Genomic DNA, 26,295 nt, shown 5'->3' on the forward strand with positions numbered 1-26,295 from the left:
GCTCAGCCCAAGCACACACCAAGTGGGCCCGGAAGTGGATTTTTATGTCATTTACTCATCTTTGTAAACCCTAGGCTACTAGTTCTCTATAAGTAGGACCTTTTACTATTGTATTTTCATCTTCTGATCTTTGGAATCTTTTGTTCTTTAGATCTTTTGATCACTTTGGGAGGCTGGCCATTCGGCCATGCCTAGACCTTGTTCTTATGTATTTTCAACGGTGGAGTTTCTACACACCATAGATTAAGGTGTGGAGCTCTGCTGTACCTCGAGTATTAATGCAATTACTATTGTTCTTCTATTCAATTCCGCTTGTTCTTGTTCCAAGATATCACTTGTTCTTCAACTTGATGAATGTGATGATCCGTGACACTCATCATTATTCTCACCTATGAACGTGTGCCTGACAACCACCTCCGTTCTACCTTAGATTGGGTGGATATCTCTTGGATTCCTGATACACGATGCATGGTTGATCGCCTGACAACCGAGCGCTCGCCTGACAACTGAGCCAGCCATTCCGTGAGATCAGAGTCTTCGTGGTATAGGCTAGAACTGATGGAGGCATTCAAGAGAATCCGGAAGGTCTAACCTTGTCTGTGGTATTCTGAGTAGGATTCAATGATTGAATGACTGTGACGAGCTTCAAACTCCTGAGGGCGGGGCGTTAGTGACAGACGCAAAAGAATCACTAGATTCTATTCCGGCCTGATTGAGAACTGACAGATGGATAGCCGTGCCGTGACAGGGTGCGTTGAACATTTTCACTGAGAGGATGGGAGGTAGCCACTGACAACGGTGAAACCCTTGCATAAGCTTGCCATGGAAAGGAGTAAGAAGGATTGGATGAAGGCAGTAGGAAAGCAGAGAGACGGAAGGGACCAAGCATCTTCATACGCTTATCTGAAATTCCCACCAATGAATTACATAAGTATCTCTATCTTTATCTCTATGTTTTATTCGTATATCACCCATATCCATTTGAGTTTTCCTGACTAAGATTTACAAGGTGACCATAGCTTGCTTCATACCAACAATCTCTGTGGGATCGACCCTTACTCGCGTAAGGTTTATTACTTGGACGACCTAGTACACTTGCTGGTTAGTTGTGCGAAGTTGTGTTTATGCCATGGTATGGAAAACCAAGTTTTTGGATTCATTACCGGGGATTATTTGAGTTGTGAAAAGTATTGATCACAACTTCGCATACCAGCAATGTTGGAACCTCCCAACACCAAACTTAGAGTTTGAATGTGGGGGTTCAACACCAAACTTAGAAGTTGGTTGTGGCCTCCCAACACCAAACTTAGAGTTTGACTGTGGGGGCTCTGTTTGGCTCCGTTTTGAGAGAAGCTCTTCATGCTTCCTCTCCATAGTGACAGAGGGATATCCTTGAGCTTTAAACACAAAGGATTCTTCATTCACTTGAATAATCAATTCGCCTCTATCAACATCAATCACAGCCTTTGTTGTGGCTAGGAAGGGTCTGCCAAGGATGATGGATTCATCCATGCACTTCCCAGTCTCTAGGACTATGAAGTCAGCAGGGATGTAATGGTCTTCAACCTTTACCAGAACATCCTCCACAAGTCCATAAGCTTGTTTTCTTGAGTTGTCTGCCATCTCTAGTGAGATTTTTGCAGCTTGCACCTCAAAGATCCCTAGCTTCTCCATTACAGAGAGAGGCATGAGGTTTACACTTGACCCTAAGTCACACAAGGCCTTCTTGAAGGTCATGGTGCCTATGGTACAAGGTATTGAAAACTTCCCAGGATCCTGTCTCTTTTGAGGTAATTTCTGCCTAGACAAGTCATCCAGTTCTTTGGTGAGCAAAGGGGGTTCATCTTCCCAAGTCTCATTTCCAAATAACTTGTCATTTAGCTTCATGATTGCTCCAAGGTATTTAGCAACTTGCTCTTCAGTGACATACTCATCCTCTTCAGAGGAAGAATACTCATCAGAGCTCATGAATGGCAGAAGTAAGTTCAATGGAATCTCTATGGTCTCATTTTGAGCCTCAGATTCCCATGGTTCCACATTGGGGACCTCATTGGAGGTCAGTGGACGTCCATTGAGGTCTTCCTCAGTGGCGTTCACTACCTCTCCTTCCTCTCCAAATTCGGCCATGTTGATGGCCTTGCACTCTCCTTTTGGATTTTCTTCTGTATTGCTTGGAAGAGTACTAGGAGGGAGTTCAGTAATTTTCTTGCTCGGCTGACCCACTTGTGCCTCCAAATTTCTAATGGAGGACCTTGTTTCAGTCATGAAACTTTGAGTGGTTTTGATTATATCAGAGACCATGGTTGCTAAGTCAGAGGTATTCTGCTTAGAATTCTCTGTCTGTTGCTGAGAAGATGATGGAAAAGGCTTGCTATTGCTAAACCTGTTTCTTCCACCATTATTATTGTTGAAACCTTGTTGAGGTCTCTGTTGATCCTTCCATGAGAGATTTGGATGATTTCTCCATGAAGGATTATAAGTGTTTCCATAGGGTTCTCCCATGTAATTTACCTCTTCCATTGAAGGGTTCTCAGGATCATAAGCTTTTTCTTCAGATGAAGCCTCCTTAGTACTACCTGGTGCATTTTGCATTCCAGACAGACTTTGAGAAATCAAATTGACTTGCTGAGTCAATATTTTGTTCTGAGCCAATATGGCATTCAGAGTGTCAATCTCAAGAACTCCTTTCTTCTGATTAGTCCCACTGTTCACAGGATTCCTTTCAGAAGTGTACATGAATTGGTTATTTGCAACCATTTCAATTAGTTCTTGAGCTTCTGTAGGTGTCTTCTTCAGCTGAAGAGATCCTCCAGCAGAGCTATCCAAAGACATCTTGGACAGTTCAGACAGACCATCATAGAAAATACCTATGATGCTCCATTCAGAAAGCATATCAGAGGGACACTTTTTGATTAATTGTTTGTATCTGTCCCAAGCTTCATAGAGGGATTCTCCTTCCTTCTGTCTGAAGGTTTGGACTTCCACTCTAAGCTTACTCAATTTTTGAGGTGGAAAGAACTTTGCCAAGAAGGCATTGACTAGCTTTTCCCAAGAGTTCAGGCTTTCTTTAGGTTGTGAGTCCAACCATGTCCTAGCTCTGTCTCTTACAGCAAAAGGGAATAGCATAAGTCTGTAGACCTCAGGGTCAATCCCATTAGTCTTGACAGTGTCACAGATTTGCAAGAATTCAGCTAAAAACTGATGAGGATCTTCCAATGGATGTCCATGGAACTTGCAATTCTGTTGCATTAGAGAAACTAATTGAGGCTTAAGCTCAAAGTTGTTTGCTCCAATGACAGGGATAGAGATGTGGTGCACGAAATTGCAATCACACTTTTGCAATCCCGCACAACTAACCAGCAAGTGCACTGGGTCGTCCAAGTAATACCTTACGTGAGTAAGGGTCGATCCCACGGAGATTGTCGGCTTGAAGCAAGCTATGGTTATCTTGTAAATCTTAGTCAGGATATCAGAAATTATCAGGATTGATTGTGAAAAGCAAAAGGACATGAAATAAGTACTTGTTTTGCAGTGATGGAAAATAGGTTGAGGTTTTGGAGATGCTCCATCTTCTGAATCTCTGCTTTCCTACTGTCTTCTTCTTCAAGCACGCAGGGCTCCTTCCATGGCAAGCTGTATGCAAGGGTTTCACCGTTGTCAGTGGCTACCTCCCATCCTCTCAGTGGAAATGTTCAACGCACCCTGTCACGGCACGGCTATCCATCTGTCGGTTCTCAATCAGGCCGGAATAGAATCCAGTGATTCTTTTGCGTCTATCACTAACGCCTCGCCTTCAGGAGTTTGAAGCTCGTCACAGTCATTCAATCATTGAATCCTACTCAGAATACCACAGACAAGGTTTAGACCTTCCGGATTCTCTTGAATGCCGCCATCAGTTCTAGCTTATACCACGAAGATTCCGATTAAAGAATCCAAGAGATATCTACTTAATCTAAGGTAGAACGGAGGTGGTTGTCAGGCACACCTTCATAGTTGAGAATGATGATGATTGTCACGGATCATCACATTCATCCAGTTTAAGAACAAGTAATATCTTGGAATAGAAGCAAGCATGATTGAATGAGAAACAGTAGTAATTGCATTAATCCATCAAGACACAGCAAAGCTCCTCACCCCCAACCATGGGGTTTAGAGACTCATGCTGTGGAAGGTACACAAAGAAACGTGTAAAGTGTCATGAGGTCCAGATACAATGTCAAAAGATCCTATTAATAGTGAACTAGTAGCCTAGGGTATACAGAAATGAGTAAATGACGTAAAAATCCACTTCTGGGTCCACTTAGTGTGTGCTTGGGCTGAGCAATGAAGCATTTTCGTGTAGAGACCTTTCCTGGAGTTAAACGCCAGCTATTATGCCAGTTTGGGCGTTTAACTCCAATTTTTATGCCAGTTCCTGCGTTTAACGCTAGAAATTCTGAGGGTGACTTTGAACGCCGGTTTGGGCCATCAAATCTTGGGCAAAGTATGGACTATCATATATTGCTGGAAAGCCCAGGATGTCTACTTTCCAACGCCGTTGAGAGCGCGGCAATTGGGCTTCTGTAGCTCCAGAAAATCCACTTTGCGTGCAGGGAGGTCAGAATCCAACAGCATCTGCAGTCCTTTTCAGTCTCTGAATCAGATTTTTGCTCAGGACCCTCAATTTCAGCTAGAAAATACCTGAAATCACAGAAAAACACACAAACTCATAGTAAAGTCTAGAAAAGTGAATTTTAACTAAAAACTAATAAAAATATACTAAAAACTAACTAGATCATACTAAAAACATACTAAAAACAATGCCAAAAAGCGTATAAATTATCCGGTCATCACAACACCAAACTTAAATTGTTGCTTGTCCCCAAGCAACTGAAAATCAAAATAGGATAAAAAGAAGAGAATATACTATAGATTCCAAAATATCAAGGAAACTTAGCTCCAATTAGATGAGCGGGACTAGTAGCTTTTTGCTTCCGAACAGTTTTGGCATCTTACTTTATCCTTTGGAGTTCAGAATGATTGGCATCTATAGGAACTCAGAACTCAGATAGTGTTATTGATTCTCCTAGTTAAGTATAATGATTCTTGAACATAGCTAGTGTATGAGTCTTGGCTGTGGCCCAAAGCACTCTGTCTTCCAGTATTACCACCGGATACATACATGCCACAGACACATAATTGGGTGAACCATTTTCAGATTGTGACCCAGCTTTGCTAGAGTCCCCAATTAGAGGTGTCCAGGGTTCTTAAGCACACTCTTTTTGCCTTGGATCACACTTTATTTCTTTCTTTTTCTCTTTCTTTTTTTTCTCTCTTTTTTTTCGAAATTTTTTTTTTGAATTCACTGCTTTTTCTTGCTTCAAGAATCAATTTGATGATTTTTCAGATCCTCAATAACAGTTCTCTTTTTCCTTCATTCTTTCAAGAGCCAACAATTTTAACATTCTCAAAACAACAAATTCAAAAGACATATGCACTGTTCAAGCATTCATTCAGAAAACAAAAAGTATTGTCACCACATCAAACTAATTCAACTAGTTTCAAGGATAAATTCAAAATCCTGTACTTCTTGTTCTTTTGTGATTAAAGCATTTTTCATTTAAGAGAGGTGATGGATTCATAGGACATTCATAGCTTTAAGGCATAGATACTAAGATACTAATGATCATGTAATAAGACACAAACATAGATAAACATAAGCATAAAAAATCGAAAAACAGAAAATAAAGAACAAGGAGATTAAAGAACGGGTCCACCTTAGTGATGGCGGCTTGTTCTTCCTCTTGAAGATCTTATGGAGTGCTTGAGCTCCTCAATGTCTCTTCCTTGCCTTTGTTGCTCCTCTCTCATGATTCTTTGATCTTCTTTAATTTCATGGAGGAGGATGGAATGTCTTTGGTGCTCCACCCTTAGTTGTCCCATGTTGGAACTCAATTCTCCTAGGGAGGTGTTGATTTGCTCCCAATAGTTTTGTGGAGGAAAGTGCATCCCTTGAGATGAATCTCTCCATCTCCCATGGCTCGGAGGTGGAAGCTTTTGCCTTCCCTTTCCTCTTTTTAGAGGTTTCTCTGGCCTTAGGTGCCATAAATGGTTATGGAAAACCAAAAAGCAACGCTTTTACCACACCAAACTTAGAAGGTTTGCTCATCCTCGAGCAAAAGAAGAAAGAAGAAAGAGAGTGGTGGGGTAGGTGGGGATCCTGTGGGGTCCACAGATCCTGAGGTGTCAAGGAAAAGTCATCCTTGCACCAAGTGGTGAGCAAAATTGCTCCCTGTGCCAATTCTGGCGTTAAACGCCGGGCTGGTGCCCATTTCTGGCATTTAACGCCAACTTGGTGCCCATTCCTGGCGTTTAACGCCAGTCTGGTGCCCCTTTCTGGCGTTAAACGTCCAGAATGGTGCCAGACTGGGCGTTAAACGCCCATCTGCTAGCCTTACTGGCGTTTAAACGCCAGCAAGTTCTCCTCCAGGGTGTGCTGTTTTTCTTTCTGTTTTTCATTCTGTTTCTGCTTTTTCAATTGATTTTGTGACTTTCCATAATCATCAACCTATAGAAAACATAAAATAACAAAGGAAAATAATAAATATAACATTGGGTTGCCTCCCAACAAGCGCTTCTTTAATGTCAGTAGCTTGACAGTGGGCTCTCATGGAGCCTCACAGGTACTCAGAGCCATGTTGGAACCTCCCAACACCAAACTTAGAGTTTGAATGTGGAGGTTCAACACCAAACTTAGAAGTTGGTTGTGGCCTCCCAACACCAAACGTAGAGTGTGGCTGTGGGGGCTCTGTTTGACTCTGTTTTGAGAGAAGCTCTTCATGCTTCCTTTCCATGGTTACAGAAGAGGAACATTGAGTCTTATAGTTTGCACTTTCTGTAAGCCATGGAGCTTCCTGAATAGCAAATAATTGCTCATCCGGAAAGGTTTCAGAGATCTCAGTAGGAGGGAGGGATGCTCCTGCTACTGGTTCTATCCGGGACAGGTGATCAGCTACTTGATTCTCTGTCCCTTTTCTGTCTCTTATTTCTATATCAAACTCTTGCAGAAGCAACACCCATCTTATGAGCCTGGGTTTTGAATCCTGCTTTGTGAGTAGATATTTAAGAGCAGCATGGTCAGTGTACACAATCACTTTTGATCCTACTAAATAAGACCTGAACTTGTCAATGGCATAAATGATGAGCGGATATTTTGTACGCTTTTTGGGGGTAATTTCATGTAGATTTTAGCATGTTTTAGTTAGTTTTTAGTAGAATAATATTAGTTTTTAGGCAAAAATCATATTTCTGGACTTTACTATGAGTTTGTGTGTTTTTCTGTGATTTCAGGTATTTTCTGACTGAAATTGAGGGAGCTGAGCAAAAATCTGACTTAGGCTGAAAAAGGACTGCTGATGCTGTTGGATCCTGACCTCCCTGCACTCGAAATGGATTTTCTGGAGCTACAGGAGTCCAATTGACGCGCTCTCAACGGCGTTGGAAAGTAGACATCCAGGGCTTTCCAGCAATATATAATAGTCCATACTTTGAGCGAGGATAGACGACGTAACTTGGCGTTAAACGCCAAGTTCATGCTGCTGTCTGGAGTTAAACGCCAGAAAAACGTCATTATTCGGAGTTGAACGCCCAAAACACGTCACAACCTGAAGTTTGACGCCAAGAAAGGCCTCCACACGTGAAAAGCTTTAGTCTCAGCCCCAGCACACACCAAGTTGGCCCCAGAAGTGGATTTCTGCACCAATTATCTTAGTTTATTCATTTTCTGTAAACCTAGGGTACTAGTTTACTATTTAAACAACTTTTACAGACATATCTTGTACCTCATGACATTTTCAGATCTAAATTACATACTTTGTGATGGCATGAGTCTCTAAACTCCATTGTTGGGGGTGAGGAGCTCTGCAGCGTCTCGATGATTTAATACAATTCCTTTGTTTTCCATTCAAACACGCTTGTTCTTATCTAAGATGTTTATTCGCGCTTAACTGTGGAGAAGGTGATGATCCGTGACACTCATCACCTTCCTTAACCCATGAACGTGTGCCTGACAACCACCTCCGTTCTACATCAGATTGAATGAATATCTCTTAGATTCCCCAACAGAATCTTCGTGGTATAAGCCGGATTGATGGCGGCATTCATGAGAATCCGGAAAGTCTAAACCTTGTCTGTGGTATTCCGAGTAGGATTCCGGGATTGAATGACTGTGACGTGCTTCAAACTTTAACCTGCTGGGCGTTAGTGACAGACGCAAAAGAGTGATTCTATTCCAGTAGGAGCGGGAACCAACCGGTGATTAGCCGTACTGTGACAGAGTGCGTGAGCATAGTTTTCACTGCGAGGATGGGAAGTAGCCACTGACAACGGTGACACCCTACATAGAGCTTGCCATGGAAGGGACCTGCGTGTGAGAAGAGGATTCCAAGGAAGAGTTGAAGTCAGAGGACAAAGCATCTCCAAAACTCCAACATATTCCCCAGTGCTGCAAATCAAAGTAACATTGTTCCCTCTTTTATCAATTCCAGTAATTCCACTTTTAATCCAAATTAATCCTTGTTGACATCCTAACTAAGACTAATAAAATAAATATTGATTGCTTCAAACCAATAATCTCTGTGGATTCGACCCTTACTCACGTAAGGTATTACTTGGACGACCCAGTACACTTGCTGGTCAGTTGAACGGAGTTGTGAGCTTCTCTAATCAGTTAGTTAAATTAGTTTAACTTTTTGGCACATGCCAAGGAGCCATTAATTAAGGATCACAATTTCGTCCACCAAGTTTTTGGCGCCGTTGCCGGGGATTATTGAGTTTGAACAATTGAAGGTTTATTTTATTTCTTAGATTAGGAATAATTTATTTTGCGTTTTTATTCTTAATTTCCGTGAGTTTTAGTGTCTTGTTCTAAGTTTGGTGTCAATTGCATGTCTCATATTTTTCTTTAAAATTTTTGACTTGTGTCTTTGTTCTTCATTGATTTTCAAGTTGTTCTTGTTTATTTTTCTTGTTTGATCTTGAGTTTTTCTTGTTCTGTATCTTTTCTTGTTTTTCTTTTACTAATCCAAAGCATTAGTCTTTCAAAAAGAATATACCTGCCCAGAACAATTGTTATCTTTTCTGCCCATTTGGCTAGAATAGAAGGGTCATATTCTTGACAAGGGAGCACCAATACTTTTAAAAATCTTTTTCAAAAAATAATTTTTCTTGATTTAATCTTGTGCCAAACTCCAAGTTTGGTGTTTTATTATTAATTTTTATAATTTTCGAAAATTTTCTTAAAGTTTTCTAAAAATTTTAAGTTTGGTGTTCTTCCTTGTGTTCTTGGTGTTCTTGTGAATCTTCAAAGTGTTCTTGAGTTGTTCTTGTGTCTTGATCTTAAAATTTTTAAGTTTGGTGTTCCTTGGTGTTTTCCCTCCAAAAATTTTCGAAAATTAAGGAGCATTAGATCTAAAAATTTTAAGTCTTGTGTCTTTTGTGTGTTTTTCTCTTTCATCATAAAATTCAAAATTCAAAAATTTTTATTTTTCTAACTAATTTTGAACAATTTTTTTCGAAAATCTTTTATAAAAATTCAATTTTCAATTTCAAAATATTTTCACTTTCTTTTATTTATTTCGTTTTTATTTTATTTAAAAAAAAAAATTTATTTTTAACTTCTTTTTATTTATTCCATCTTTATTTATTTCATTGCTACATTCCAAACTATAAATTCTCAACTTGTATTCCATTATGGAAGTAAGTATGAGTGAACAGTCCAAGAGGACTCTGGGGTCATATGCAAACCCCACTACTGCTTCATATGGGAGTAGCATCTGTATACCCTCCATTGGAGTTAGTAGCTTTGAGCTGAATCCTCAGCTCATTATCATGGTGCAGCAAAACTGCCAGTATTCTGGTCTTCCACATGAAGAACCTACAGAGTTTCTGGCACAATTTCTGCAAATTGCTGATACAGTACATGATAAGGAAGTGGATCAGGATGTCTACAGATTACTACTGTTTCCATTTGCTGTGAAAGATCAAGCTAAGAGGTGGTTAAACAACCAGCCTAAGAACAGCATAAAAACATGGAAACAGCTGTCAGAAAAATTCCTGAATCACTATTTCCCTCCCAAACGGATGACACAGCTAAGGCTAAGCATCCAAGGCTTCAAACAAGGAGATAATGAATCCCTTTATGATGCCTGGGAGAGATACAGAGAGATGCTAAGAAAATGTCCCTCTGAAATGTTTTCAGAATGGGTGCAATTAGACATCTTTTACTATGGGCTTACAGAAAAAGCTCAGATTTCTCTAGACCACTCAGCTGGTGGATCTATACACATGAGAAAAACAATTGAAGAAGCTCAAGAGCTTATTGATACAGTTGCCAGAAATCAGCATCTGTATCTGAACAGTGAATCTTCCGTGAAAGAAGAAGCTAAAACAGTAACTGCAGAACTCAGTCCGGTGGATCAGGCCAATAAATTCAATCAGCAATTAGATTTTCTAACTCAGCAGCTAGCCGAATTCAAGGAAATATTACAGGAAACAAGAATGGCTAACAGGAACATGGAAGTACAATTAAAGCAGACAGAAAAGCAACTGTCAAGACAAATAGCAGAAGAATGCCAAGCAGTTCAATTAAGAAGTGGGAAAACATTAAATACCTCACTTCAAAGTAGCAAGAAGACAGGAGATGAACAAATGGCTACTAAAAATCCCTCTGAGGACAAGCAGAGCCCAGAAAGGGATAAAACTGGCGCTGAACGCCCAAACCATGCTTATTCCTGGCGTTCAACGCCAGAAACAAGCATGGATCTGGCGTTGAACGCCCAAAAGGAGCATGGTTCTAGCGTTCAAACGCCAGTAACAAACAAGGAAGTAGCGTTTGACGCCACTCCAGCTCCCACCACTAGCATTCAAATGCCAGTAGGGAATCAGTCACATACAAGTGCTGACCTTTCTAAAAAGGCTTCCCAACCCACTTCTGTAGGTAATAAAACTGCAGCAACTAAGGTTGAGGAATACAAAGCCAAAATGCCTTATCCTCAAAAACTCCGCCAAGCGGAACAGGATAAGCAATTTGCCCGCTTTGCAGACTATCTCAGGACTCTTGAAATAAAGATTCCGTTTGCAGAAGCACTTGAGCAAATACCCTCTTATGCTAAGTTCATGAAAGAGATCTTAAGTCATAAGAAGGATTGGAGGGAAACTGAAAAAGTTTACCTCACTGAAGAATGCAGTGCAGTCATTCTAAAAAGCTTACCTGAGAAGCTTAAAGATCCTGGGAGCTTTATGATACCATGCACATTAGAAGGTATTTGTACCAAGCAAGCTTTATGCGATCTTGGGGCAAGTATCAACCTAATACCTGCATCTACTATCAGAAAGCTTGGTTTGGCTGAAGAAATCAAACCAACCAGGATATGTCTTCAACTTGCTGATGGCTCCATTAAATACCCATCAGGCGTGATTGAAGACATGATTGTCAAGGTTGGGCCATTTGCCTTTCCTACTGACTTTGTGGTGCTGGAAATGGAGGAGCACAAGAGTGCAACTCTCATTCTAGGAAGACCTTTCCTAGCAACTGGCCGAACCCTCATTGATGTCCAAAAAGGGGAAGTGACCTTGAGAGTCAATGAGGAGGAGTTCAAGTTGAATGTTGTTAAAGCCATGCAACATCCAGACACCCCAAATGACTGCATGAGTGTTGATCTTATTGATTCTCTGGTAAGAGAGGTCAATATGGCTGAGAGTCTCGAATCAGAGCTGGAGGACATCTTTAAAGATGTTCAGCCTGATTTGGAGGAATCAGAGAAGATAATAGAACCTCTGAAAATCCCCCAAGAAGAGGAGAAACCTCCAAAACCCGAGCTCAAACCATTACCACCATCCCTTAAATATGCATTTCTGGGAGAAGGTGAAACCTTTCCTGTAATTATAAGCTCTACCTTAGAGCCACAGGAAGAGGAAGCACTAATTCAAGTGCTAAGGACACACAAGACAGCTCTTGGGTGGTCCATTGGTGATCTTAAGGGCATTAGCCCAGCCAGATGCATGCACAAAATCTTGTTGGAAGATGACGCCAAGCCAGTGGTTCAACCACAAAGGCGGCTGAACCCAGCTATGAAAGAAGTGGTGCAAAAAGAGGTCACTAAATTACTAGAGGCTGGGATCATTTATCCTATTTCTGACAGCCCCTGGGTGAGCCCTGTCCAAGTTGTCCCTAAGAAGGGTGGCATGACAGTGGTTCATAATGAAAAAAATGAACTGGTTCCTACAAGAACAGTTACAGGGTGGCGCATGTGCATTGATTACAGAAGACTCAACACAGCCACCAGAAAGGATCATTTTCCTTTACCATTCATAGACCAGATGCTAGAAAGACTAGCAGGTCATGAATACTACTGCTTCCTGGATGGATATTCAGGTTACAATCAAATTGCAGTAGATCCCCAGGATCAGGAGAAAACGGCCTTCACATGTCCATCTGGAGTATTTGCATACAGAAGGATGCCATTTGGCCTGTGCAATGCACCTGCAACCTTTCAGAGGTGCATGCTCTCAATTTTCTCTGATATGGTGGAAAAATTTCTGGAAGTCTTCATGGATGACTTTTCAGTATTTGGAGACTCATTCAGCTCCTGCCTTAACCATTTAGCACTTGTTCTGAAAAGATGCCAAGAGACTAACCTGGTTTTAAACTGGGAAAAATGTCACTTTATGGTGACTGAAGGAATTGTCCTTGGGCACAAAATTTCGAACAAAGGGATAGAGGTGGACCAAGCTAAAGTAGAAGTAATTGAAAAATTACCACCACCTGCTAATGTTAAGGCAATCAAAAGCTTTCTGGGACATGCAGGGTTCTACAGGAGGTTTATAAAGGATTTTTCAAAAATCGCCAAACCTCTGAGCAACCTGCTAGCTGCAGACACGCCATTTATCTTTGATGAAGAGTGTCTGCAGGCATTTGAAACTCTGAAAGCTAAATTGGTTACAGCACCAATCATCTCTGCACCAGACTGGACATTACCATTTGAACTAATGTGTGATGCCAGTGACCATGCCATTGGTGCAGTGTTGGGACAAAGGCATGACAAGCTTCTGCATGTCATTTACTATGCCAGCCGTGTGCTAAATGATGCACAGAAGAATTACACAACCACAGAAAAAGAGCTACTTGCAGTGGTTTACGCCATTGACAAATTCAGATCCTACTTAGTAGGATCAAAAGTGATTGTGTACACTGATCATGCTGCTCTTAAATATCTACTCACAAAGCAAGATTCAAAACCCAGACTCATCAGATGGGTGCTGCTTCTGCAAGAGTTTGATATAGAAATAAGAGACAGAAAGGGACAGAAAATCAAGTAGCAGATCACCTGTCCCGAATAGAACCAGTGGAAGGGGCGTCCCCCCCTCTCACTGAAATTTCTGAAACCTTTCCGGATGAGCAATTACTAGCCGTCCAGGAAGTGCCATGGTTTGCAGACATTGCAAACTACAAAGCAGTAAGATTCATACCCAAAGAGTACAGTAAGGTGCAATCAAAGAAATTAATCACAGATGCAAAGTACTATCTTTGGGATGAACCATATCTCTTTAAGAGATGTGCAGACGGAGTAATCCGTAGATGTGTGCCTAAAGAAGAAGCACAGAGGATCCTTTGGCACTGCCATGGATCACAGTATGGAGGACATTTTGGAAGTGAACGAACAACCACAAGAGTCCTCCAAAGTGGCTTCTACTGGCCTACTCTCTATAAAGATTCCCGAGCATTTGTGCTTAACTGTGATAGTTGCCAAAGATCAGGCAACCTGCCTCACAGTTATGCCATGCCTCAACAAGGAATCTTGGAGATTGAGTTGTTTGATGTATGGGGCATTGACTTCATGGGACCTTTCCCACCATCATACTCAAACACCTATATTCTGGTGGCAGTGGATTATGTATCCAAATGGGTGGAGGCTATTGCAACACCCACTAATGACACTAAAACAGTGTTAAAGTTCCTCCAGAAACATATCTTCAGCAGATTTGGTGTCCCTAGAGTGTTAATCAGTGATGGGGGCACTCATTTCTGTAATAAACAGCTTTATTCTGCTCTGGTACGTTATGGAGTCAACCACAGGGTGGCTACTCCATATCACCCACAAACTAATGGGCAAGCTGAAGTCTCAAATAGAGAACTTAAAAGAATCCTGGAACGGACTGTAATTAACCGTAGAAAGGATTGGGCAAGAAGCTTGGATGATGCTCTGTGGGCATACAGAACAGCATTCAAGACCCCCATAGGGACCTCTCCATACCAGCTTGTGTATGGAAAGGCATGTCACTTGCCAGTGGAACTGGAACACAAGGCCTACTGGGCAACCAGATTCCTAAACCTTGATGCCAAGTTAGCTGGAGAAAAACGATTGCTCCAACTAAATGAGCTAGAGGAATTTAGACTCAATGCTTTCGAGAATGCAAAAATTTACAAAGAGAAAGCAAAAAGATGGCATGATAAGAAATTGTCATCCAGAGTCTTTGAGCCAGGGCAGAAAGTTCTGTTATTCAATTCTAGGCTCAAATTATTCCCTGGGAAATTAAAATCCAGGTGGAGAGGTCCATATGTAATTACAAGTGTATCACCATATGGATACGTAGAGCTTCAGGATAATGAATCTAACAAAAGGTTCATTGTTAATGGACAGAGAGTTAAACATTATCCTGAAGGCAATTTTGAGCAAGAATGCTCAAAACTGAGACTTGATTAAAAGCTCAGTAATAGTCCAGCTAATGACATTAAAGAAGCGCTTGCTGGGAGGCAACCCAGCCAATCACAAAATTTAATTTTATTCATTTTACAGGTAGATGCTACAGTATCTTCAAAAGGTGAAATAGCAATTGGTTGAAGTCACAGAGTTATAGGAAAATTTGGAAGCTCACTGGCGTGAAAAAGCCAGTGAGAAACATTTTGGGCGTTGAACGCCCAAAAGAAGCACCCACTGGGCGTTTAACGCCAGTAAGGGTAACCTTCTGGGCGTTTAACGCCAATCTGCTAGCATTCTGGGCGTTTAGAAAAACGCCCAGTAAAGAAGGACTTCCTGGCGTTCAACGCCAGAAAGAAGCATCACATGGGCGTTGAACGCCCAGGAGAAGCAACATGTGGGCGTTAAACGCCCAAACCATGCATCGTTTGGGCGTTTAACGCCAGGATGGTGGGGAGGAGGTAAAATTCGTCTCTCTTTACAAATTTTCTAATTTTTTATGTTTCAATTCATGTTTTCTTGCATAAACATGTTTCAAATTATCATCCCTCAAATCAAATTAGTGTTCTAAAAATCCTAATTTCTAAAATCCCTTTTTCAAAAATTATCACATGTATCTTAATCCATAAAAACAAATTAATTTTCAATCCAATCAAACTCTTTTAAGTTTGTTTTAAAAACTCAATTATCTTTTTAAAATATTTTTCAAATCTTTTTCAACTCATCTTATCTTTATTTGACAATGCCTTTCCTTCTACTCCTCTCCTTTCCTTTCTTTTGCTTGAGGACAAGCAAACCTCTAAGTTTGGTGTGATTTGCCATGATCACTGAGCTAAAACTCATTAAGACCATGGCACCTAAGAGAACAGGAAGAGCAAGGATGTGAACTTAAGGGAGCTGAAGCGTCAGAAATTAATTCTTGAAGGCACCCCACAGACTAGAGGAACATCCACTCCCCAAAATACAGGTTGTTAAGTTCTAATTCCAGCTTTAACTCTGTGATAGTATTATTTTAGAAATTGACCTTAGAAGATATTTAGTAGTAATTAGGATGTCTATTTTGATTTTATTTCCAATTAAGCTATAATTTATTTTTCTCATCATCATTAGGCATGAATAAAGTAGTAGATTTTCTTTTAGAATAAAGAAGTAATTTATATTTTTCGAGTTCTTAATAATAAAATTTATAATTAATTATATGTGGTGGCAATACTTTTTGTTCTCTGAATGAATGCTTGAACAGTGCATAATATGTACTTTGAATTTGATGAATATTGGCTCCTGAAAGAATGAGGAACACGAAAAATATTGTTGATGATCTGAAAAATCATGAAATTGATTCTTGAAGCAAGAAAAAGCAGTTCAAAAAAAATAAAAAATAAAAAAAAATAAAATAAAATAAAATAAAATAGAAAGAAAAAGCAAGCAGAAAAAGCCAATAGCCCTTAAAACCAAAAGGCAAGGGTAGCAAGGATCCAAGGCTTTGAGCATCAATGGATAGGAGGGCCCAAGGAAATAAAATCCAGGCCTAAGCGGCTAAATCAAGCTGTCCCTAACCATGTGCTTGTGTCATGAAGGTCCAAGTGAAAAGCTTGAGACTGAGTGGTTAAAGTCGTGATCCAAAGCAAAAGAGTGTGCTTAAGAGCTCTGGACACCACTAACTGGGGACTTTAGCAAAGCTGAGTCACAATCTGAAAAGGTTCACCCAGTTATGTGTCTGTGGCATTTATGTATCCGGTGGTAATACTGGAAGACAAAGTGCTTAGGGCCACAGCCAAGACTCATAAAATGACTGTGTTCAAGAATCAACATACTACACTAGGAGAATCAACAATACTATCTGAATTCCGAGTTCCTAAGGATGCCAATCATTCTGAAAATTTAAAGATACAGGGAGATGCCAAAACTGTTCAGAGACAAAAAGCTACAAGCCCCGCTCATCTAATAAGAATCTGAGCCTCATTTAGAACTCGAGAATATTATTATTTATTTATCTCTATTAGAACCTACTTTATTCATCTAGTTGCTTGAGGACAAGCAACAGTTTAAGTTTGGTGTTGTGATGAGCGGATATTTTGTACGCTTTTTGGGGGTAATTTCATGTAGATTTTAGCATGTTTTAGTTAGTTTTTAGTAGAATAATATTAGTTTTTAGGCAAAAATCATATTTCTGGACTTTACTATGAGTTTGTGTGTTTTTCTGTGATTTCAGGTATTTTCTGACTGAAATTGAGGGAGTTGAGCAAAAATCTGACTTAGGCTGAAAAAGGACTGCTGATGCTGTTGGATCCTGACCTCCCTGCACTCGAAATGGATTTTCTGGAGCTACAGGAGTCCAATTGACGCGCTCTCAACGGCGTTGGAAAGTAGACATCCAGGGCTTTCCAGCAATATATAATAGTCCATACTTTGAGCGAGGATAGACGACGTAAATTGGCGTTAAACGCCAAGTTCATGCTGCTGTCTGGAGTTAAACGCCAGAAAAACGTCATTATCCGGAGTTGAACGCCCAAAACACGTCACAACCTGAAGTTTGACGCCAAGAAAGGCCTCCACACGTGAAAAGCTTTAGTCTCAGCCCCAGCACACACCAAGTTGGCCCCAGAAGTGGATTTCTGCACCAATTATCTTAGTTTATTCATTTTCTGTAAACCTAGGGTACTAGTTTACTATTTAAACAACTTTTACAGACATATCTTGTACCTCATGACATTTTCAGATCTGAATTACATACTTTGTGACGGCATGAGTCTCTAAACTCCATTGTTGGGGGTGAGGAGCTCTGCAGCGTCTCGATGATTTAATACAATTCCTTTGTTTTCCATTCAAACACGCTTGTTCTTATCTAAGATGTTTATTCGCGCTTAACTGTGGAGAAGGTGATGATCCGTGACACTCATCACCTTCCTTAACCCATGAACGTGTGCCTGACAACCACCTCCGTTCTACATCAGATTGAATGAATATCTCTTAGATTCCCCAACAGAATCTTCGTGGTATAAGCCGGATTGATGGCGGCATTCATGAGAATCCGGAAAGTCTAAACCTTGTCTGTGGTATTCCGAGTAGGATTCCGGGATTGAATGACTGTGACGTGCTTCAAACTTTAACCTGCTGGGCGTTAGTGACAGACGCAAAAGAGTGATTCTATTCCAGTAGGAGCGGGAACCAACCGGTGATTAGCCGTACTGTGACAGAGTGCGTGAGCATAGTTTTCACTGCGAGGATGGGAAGTAGCCACTGACAACGGTGACACCCTACATAGAGCTTGCCATGGAAGGGACCTGCGTGTGAGAAGAGGATTCCAAGGAAGAGTTGAAGTCAGAGGACAAAGCATCTCCAAAACTCCAACATATTCCCCAGTGCTGCAAATCAAAGTAACATTGTTCCCTCTTTTATCAATTCCTGTAATTCCACTTTTAATCCAAATTAATCCTTGTTGACATCCTAACTAAGACTAATAAAATAAATATTGATTGCTTCAAACCAATAATCTCTGTGGATTCGACCCTTACTCACGTAAGGTATTACTTGGACGACCCAGTACACTTGCTGGTCAGTTGAACGGAGTTGTGAGCTTCTCTAATCAGTTAGTTAAATTAGTTTAACTTTTTGGCACATGCCAAGGAGCCATTAATTAAGGATCACAATTTCGTCCACCAATAAACCACTGCAAGTAACTCTTTTTCTGTGGTTGTGTAGTTCTTCTGTGCATCATTTAGAATACGGCTGCCATAATGAATGACGTGCAGAAGCTTACCATGCCTTTGTCCCAATACTGCACCAATGGTATGGTCACTGGCATCACACATTAGTTCAAATGGTAATGTCCAGTCTGGTGCATAGATGACTGGTGCTGTGACCAGCTTAGCTTTCAGGGTCTCAAACGCCTGCAGACACTCCTTATCAAAGATAAATGGCGTGTCAGCAGCTAGCAGATTACTCAGAGGTTTGGCAATTTTTGAAAAATCCTTTATAAACCTTCTGTAGAATCCTGCATGCCCCAGAAAGCTTCTGATTGCCTTAACATTGGTAGGTGGTGGTAATTTTTCAATTACTTCAACTTTAGCTTGATCCACCTCTATTCCCTTGTTTGAAATTTTATGCCCAAGGACAATCCCTTCAGTCACCATAAAGTGACATTTTTCCCAGTTTAAAACTAGGTTGGTCTCTTGGCATCTTTTCAGAACAAGTGCTAGATGGTTAAGGCAGGAGCTGAATGAGTCTCCAAATACTGAAAAGTCATCCATGAAGACTTCCAGAAATTTCTCTACCATATCTGAGAAGATAGAGAGCATGCACCTCTGAAATGTTGCAGGTGCATTGCACAGACCAAAAGGCATCCTTCTGTAGGCAAATACTCCAGAAGGACATGTAAATGCTGTTTTCTCTTGGTCCTGAGGATCTACTGCAATTTGGTTGTAACCTGAGTAGCCGTCCAAAAAGCAGTAGTATTCATGACCTGCTAGTCTCTCTAGCATCTGGTCTATGAAAGGTAAAGGAAAATGATCCTTTCTGGTGACTGTATTGAGCCTTCTGTAGTCAATACACATGCGCCACCCTGTAACTGTTCTTGTAGGAACGAGTTCATTCTTTTCATTATGAACCACTGTCATGCCTCCCTTCTTAGGGACAACGTGGACAGGGCTCACCCAGGGGCTATCAGAAATAGGATAAATAATCCCAGCCTCTAGTAACTTAGTGACCTCTTTCTGCACCACCTCCTTCATGGCTGGATTTAGCCGCCTTTGTGGTTGAACCACTGGCTTAGCATCATCCTCCAATAGGATCTTGTGCATGCATCTTGCTGGGCTAATGCCCTTAAGATCACTTATGGACCACCCAAGAGCTGTCTTGTGTGTCCTTAGCACTTGAATTAGTGCTTCCTCTTCCTGTGGATTTAAAGCAGAGCTTATGATCACTGGAAAAGTGTCACCTTCTCCCAGAAATGCATATTTCAAGGATGGTGGTAGTGGCTTGAGCTCTGGTTTAGGAGGCTTATCTTCTTTCTGAGGAATTTTCAGAATTTCTTTTATTTCCTTTAGTTCCTCCAGATCAGGCTGAACATCTTTAAAGATGTCATCTAGCTCTGATTCAAGACTTTTAGTCATACTGACCTCCTCCACCAAAGAGTCAATAATATCAGTGCTCATGCAGTCATTTGATGTGTCTGGATGCTGCATAGCTTTGACAACATTCAACTTGAACTCATCCTCATTGACTCTCAGGGTTAATTCCCCTTTTTGGACATCAATGAGGGTCCGTCCAGTTGCTAGGAAAGGTCTTCCTAGAATGAGAGTTGCACTCTTGTGCTCCTCCATTTCCAGCACTACAAAGTCAGTGCGAAAGGCAAATGGCCCAACCTTGACAATCATGTCCTCAATTATGCCTGATGGGTATTTAATGGAGCCATCAGCAAGTTGGAGACATATCCTAGTTGGTTTGACTTCTTCAGTCAAGCCAAGCTTTCTGATAATGGATGCAGGTATTAGGTTGATACTTGCCCCAAGATCACATAGAGCTTTCTTGGTACAAGTACCCTCTAATGTGCATGGTATCATAAAGCTTCCAAGATCTTTAAGCTTCTCTGGTAAGCTCTTTAATATGAGTGCACTGCATTCTTCAGTGAGAAAAACTTTTTCAGTTTCTCTCCAATCCTTCTTATGACTTAAGATTTCTTTCATGAACTTAGCATAAGAAGGTATTTGCTCAAGTGCCTCTGCAAACGGAATCTTTATTTCAAGAGTCCTTAGATAGTCTGCAAAGCGGGCAAATTGCTTATCCTGTTCCGCTTGGTGGAGTTTTTGAGGATAAGGCATCTTGGCTTTATATTCTTCAACCTTAGATGCTGCAGGTTTATTCCTTACAGAAGTGGTTGAAGAAGCCTTTTTAGAGGGATTACTGTCAGCACTCTCAGGTGTCTGGTTCCCCTTTTGCGTTTGAACGCCAGGATTGGGTGGAAAATGGGCGTTTAACGCCAACTTTTCCCCCTTTTCTGGCGTTTGAAAGCCAGAACTGGGCAGGGAATGGGCGTTTAACGCCAGCTTTCCCTCCTTTTCTGGCGTTTGAACGCCAATAGCATTCCTCTCTGGGCTCTTACTGTCCTCAGAGGGATTTTGGATAGTGGTTTGGCTATCCTCTGACAGTTGTTCCTTTCTTAGCTTTCTGCTGCTTTGAGTTAATACATTCAATGTCTTCCCACTCCTTAATTTAACAGCTTGGCATTCTTCTGTTATCTGTTTAGATAGTTGCTGTCTTGTCTAATTCAATTGTGCTTCCATATTCTTGTTAGCAATTTTAGTTTCATGGAGCATCTCTTTAAATTTTGCTAACTGTTCTATCATCAGGAGCAATTGTTGATTAAGCTCAATCATCTGTTCTTGATGATTAGGATCAGTGGCTAGTGCCATGACTTCCTCTTTTGGAGAGAACTCATTGCTAGAGTACAAATATTGGTTTCTAGCAACAGTGTCTATAAGCTCTTGAGCTTCTTCAATTGTCTTCGTCATGTGTATAGATCCACCAGCTGAGTGGTCTAAAGACATCTGAGCATTTTCTGTAAGCCCATAGTAGAAGATGTCTAATTGTACCCACTCTGAAAACATTTCAGAGGGGCATTTTCTTAGCATACCTCTATACCTCTCCCAGGCATTGTAAAGGGATTCATTATCCTCTTGTTTAAAGCCTTGGATGTCCAGCCTTAGCTGTGTCATCCTCTTTGGAGGGTAAAAGTGATTCAGGAATTTGTCTGATAACTGTTTCCATGTCTTTATGCTTGCTGTAGGTTGGTTGTTCAACCACCTTTTAGCTTGATCTTTTACAGCAAATGGGAACAGTAATAGTCTGTAGACATCCTGATCCACCTCTTTATCATGTACTGTGTCAGCAATTTGTAAGAACTGTGCCAGAAACTCAGTAGGCTCTTCCTGTGGAAGACCGGAATACTGGCAATTTTGCTGCACTATGATAATGAGTTGAGGATTTAGCTCAAAGCTGCTTGCTTTAATGGGAGGTATACAGATGCTACTCCCATATGCAGCTGTAATGGGGTTAGCATATGACCCAAGAGTCCTTCTGGACTGTTCAATTCCACTTAGGTCCATGATGGAGAAAGGGAATATGATATGGATTCACAAGTAAAGTTTTTTTTTTTAATTAAAAGTGACCGAAAATAATAAAAGAAAATAAATGGAAAATAAAAAAATTTCGAAAAATAAAATCAAAGCAAATTGAAAACTAAATTAATTAATTAATTAAAAAGATATGATTGAGAATTATTTTGAAAAAGATATGATTGAGAAGATATGATTGCAAATAAGAATGATTGAAAAGATATGATTTTGAAAATCTTTGACTAATTTAATGCAAAATTTCGAAAATTATGAGTAAAACAAGGAAAGAATATTTTTTTTATTTTTAAAATTTAATGAGGAAAGAGAAAAACAATAGAACGACACTAAACTTAGAAATTTTAGATCAAAACAAAGAGAACAAACAAGAAAACTTTGAATGTCAAGATGAACACCAAGAACACTTTGAGGATCAAGATGAACACCAAGAACAAATTTTTGAAAAATATTTAAGTGAATAAAAGCACAAAAGACACCAAACTTAAAATTTTTAGAAAATCAAACACAAACTTTCGAAAACTTAAAGGAAAACACAAAGAAGACACCAAACTTAAAATATAAAACTAAACTCAAATAAAAGACTCTAAACCAACAAAAATAAAACAGTCCTAATCTAAGCAACAAGATAAACCGTCAGTTGTTCAAACTCGAACAATCCCCGGCAACGGCACCAAAAACTTGGTGCACGAAATTGCAATCACACTTTTGCAATCCCGCACAACTAACCAGCAAGTGCACTGGGTCGTCCAAGTAATACCTTACGTGAGTAAGGGTCGATCCCACGGAGATTGTCGGCTTGAAGCAAGCTATGGTTATCTTGTAAATCTTAGTCAGGATATCAGAAATTATCAGGATTGATTGTGAAAAGCAAAAGGACATGAAATAAGTACTTGTTTTGCAGTGATGGAAAATAGGTTGAGGTTTTGGAGATGCTCCATCTTCTGAATCTCTGCTTTCCTACTGTCTTCTTCTTCAAGCACGCAGGGCTCCTTCCATGGCAAGCTGTATGCAAGGGTTTCACCGTTGTCAGTGGCTACCTCCCTCCCATCCTCTCAGTGGAAATGTTCAATGCACCCTGTCACGGCACGACTATCCATCTGTCAGTTCTCAATCAGGCCGGAATAGAATCCAGTGATTCTTTTGCGTCTGTCACTAACGCCCCGCCTTCAGGAGTTTGAAGCTCGTCACAGTCATTCAATCATTGAATCCTACTCATAATACCACAGACAAGGTTTAGACCTTCCGGATTCTCTTGAATGCCGCCATCAGTTCTAGCTTATACCACGAAGATTCCGATTAAAGAATCCAAGAGATATCTACTTAATCTAAGGTAGAACGGAGGTGGTTGTCAGGCACACCTTCATAGTTGAGAATGATGATGATTGTCACGGATCATCACATTCATCCGGTTTAAGAACAAGTAATATCTTGGAATAGAAGCAAGCATGATTGAATGAGAAACAGTAGTAATTGCATTAATCCATCAAGACACAGCAGAGCTCCTCACCCCCAACCATGGGGTTTAGAGACTCATGCTGTGGAAGGTACACAAAGAAACGTGTAAAGTGTCATGAGGTCCAGATACAATGTCAAAAGATCCTATTAATAGTGAACTAGTAGCCTAGGGTATACAGAAATGAGTAAATGACGTAAAAATCCACTTCTGGGTCCACTTAGTGTGTGCTTGGGCTGAGCAATGAAGCATTTTCGTGTAGAGACCTTTCCTGGAGTTAAACGCCAGCTTTTATGCCAGTTTGGGCGTTTAACTCCAATTTTTATGCCAGTTCCTGCGTTTAACGCTGGAAATTCTGAGGGTAACTTTGAACGCCGGTTTGGGCCATCAAATCTTGGGCAAAGTATGGACTATCATATATTTCTGGAAAGCCCAGGATGTCTACTTTCCAACGCCGTTGAGAGCGCGGCAATTGGGCTTCTGTAGCTCCAGAAAATCCACTTCGAGTGCAGGGAGGTCAGAATCCAACAGCATCTGCAGTCCTTTTCAGTCTCTGAATCAGATTTTTGCTCAGGACCCTCAATTTCAGCCAGAAAATACCTGAAATCACAGAAAAACACACAAACTCAGTAAAGTCTAGAAAAGTGAATTTTAACTAAAAACTAATAAAAATATACTAAAAACTAACTAGATCATACTAAAAACATACTAAAAACAATGCCAAAAAGCGTATAAATTATCCGCTCATCAAGATGCTTCTCCCATAGAAGTCGGGAGTAGGTGCAGTAAAGTCACCCAGCACCTTCCTTGCATTGTTGGCATTGTTGTTATTTTCGGCTGCCATGTGTTCTTCTTCTTTGAAAAATTTGGTTAGGTCCTTTACAGAGAATTGTGCCTTAGCTTCTCTTAGCTTTCGCTTCAAGGTCCTCTCAGGTTCATGGTCAGCCTCAACAAGAATGCTTTTGTCTTTGCTTCTGCTCATCCAAAAGAGAAGAAAACAAGGAAATATGGAATCATCTATGTCACAGTATAGAGATTCCTTGAGGTGTCAGAGGAAAAGAAAAATAGAAGGCAGAAGTAGAAGAATTTGAACTTATCAAGAGAGATGGAGTTCGAATTGTTCATTGAGGAATAATGTTAGTCCATAAATAGAAAGATGTGAGAAGAGGGGAAGTAATTTTCGAAAATTAAGTAAAAGATTTTGAAAACATTTTGAAAAACACTAATTGATTTTCGAAAATAAAAGTGGGAAAGAAATCAAGCGATTTTTGAAAAAGAATTTGAAATTAGAAATCAAAAAGATTTGATTAAAAGCTATTCTAAAAAAGATGTGGTTAAGAAGATATGATTAGTTTAAAAAGATATGATTGAGAAGATATGATTTGAAAAACATTTTAAAAAAGATTTGATTTTAAAAATTAATGACTTGGCTATCAAGAAAAGATATGATTCAAACATTGAACCTTTCTCAGCAGAAAAGGCAACATACTTGAAATGTTGAATCAATTCATTAATTGATAGCAAGTATCTTTGAAAATAGAAAGAAATTGATTTTGAAAAAGATTTGATTGAGAAGATTTGATTTGAAAAAGATTTGATTTTGAAAAGATTTTGAAAACTAAAAAAAATTTGATTTGAAAACAAAATCTTCCCTCTTGTGCCATCCTGGCGTTAAACGCCCAGAATGGTATCCATTCTGGCGTTTAACGCCCAAAATGCTACCCTTTTGGGTGTTAAACGCCCAGCCAGGCACCCTGGCTGGCGTTTAAACGCCAGTCTGTCCTTCTTCACTGGGCGTTTTGAACGCCCAGCTTTTTCTGTGTAATTCCTCTGCTGCATGTTCTGAATCTTCAGTTCCCTGTACTATTGACTTGAAAATAGAACCAAGATCAAATAAACAATGCATGCAAGACACCAAACTTAAAATAAGATACTAGACTCAACAAGAAACATAAAATCTTTTTTTTGGTTTTTTATGATTTTGTAATTTTTTTGTGCTTTTTCGAAAATTATGTGAAAACAGAAAATAAAGGTTTCAGAATTCTTAATTTGAATTCCAGGAATCATTGCAATGCTAGTCTAAGACTCCGGTCCAGGAATTAGACATGGCTTCACAGCCAGCCAAGCTTTCAAAGAAAGCTTCGGTCCAAAACACTAGACATGGCCAATGGCCAGCCAAGCCTTAGCAGATCATTGCTCCAACAGCAAGATTGATAGAAACCAACAAGCTCTTGTGATGATAAATTGAAACCTCGGTCCAATAAGATTAGACATGGCTTCTCAGCTAGCCAGATTTCAACAGATCATCATGAAACTCTAGAATTCATTTTTAAAGAAATCTGAAGAACAATACCTAATCTAAGCAACAAGATGAACCGTCAGTTGTCCATACTCGAACAATCCCCAGCAACGGCGCCAAAAACTTGGTGCACGAAATTGTGATCAATACTTTTCACAAATCAAATAATCCCCAGTAATGAATCCAAAAACTTGGTGTTCAATACCATGGCATAAACACAACTTCGCACAACTAACCAGCAAGTGTACTGGGTCGTCCAAGTAATAAACCTTACGCGAGTAAGGGTCGATCCCACAGAGATTGTTGGTATGAAGCAAGCTATGGTCACCTTGTAAATCTTAGTCACGCAAACTCAAATGGATATGGGTGATATACGAATAAAACACAAAGATAAAGATAGAGATACTTATGCAATTCATTGGTGGGAATTTTAGATAAGCGTATGGAGATGCTGTGTTCCTTCCGTCTCTCTGCTTTCCTACGGTCTTCATCCAATCCTTCTTACTCCTTTCCATGGCAAGCTTATGCAAGGGTTTCACCGTTGTCAGTGGCTACCTCCCATCCTCTCAGTGGAAATGTTCAACGCACCCTGTCACGGCACGGCTATCCATCTGTCGGTTCTCAATCAGGCCGGAATAGAATCCAGTGATTCTTTTGCGTCTGTCACTAACGCCCCGC

The 26,295-nt window shown here is 40.3% G+C and overlaps 1 non-coding gene across 1 annotated transcript; it reads left to right on the forward strand.

Annotated features, from left to right (window-relative positions):
- The first annotated feature begins 2,886 nt into the window (after positions 1–2,886).
- LOC112712750 (small nucleolar RNA R71) lies at positions 2,887–2,994 on the forward strand. Its single transcript, XR_003157897.1, has one exon. It is a non-coding gene; the product is annotated as a small nucleolar RNA R71 (small nucleolar RNA).
- The last annotated feature ends 23,301 nt before the right edge of the window (positions 2,995–26,295 follow it).

This window comes from Arachis hypogaea, chromosome 1 (genome assembly GCF_003086295.3).
Source record: "Arachis hypogaea cultivar Tifrunner chromosome 1, arahy.Tifrunner.gnm2.J5K5, whole genome shotgun sequence".
NCBI classification, from domain to species: Eukaryota; Viridiplantae; Streptophyta; class Magnoliopsida; order Fabales; family Fabaceae; genus Arachis; species Arachis hypogaea.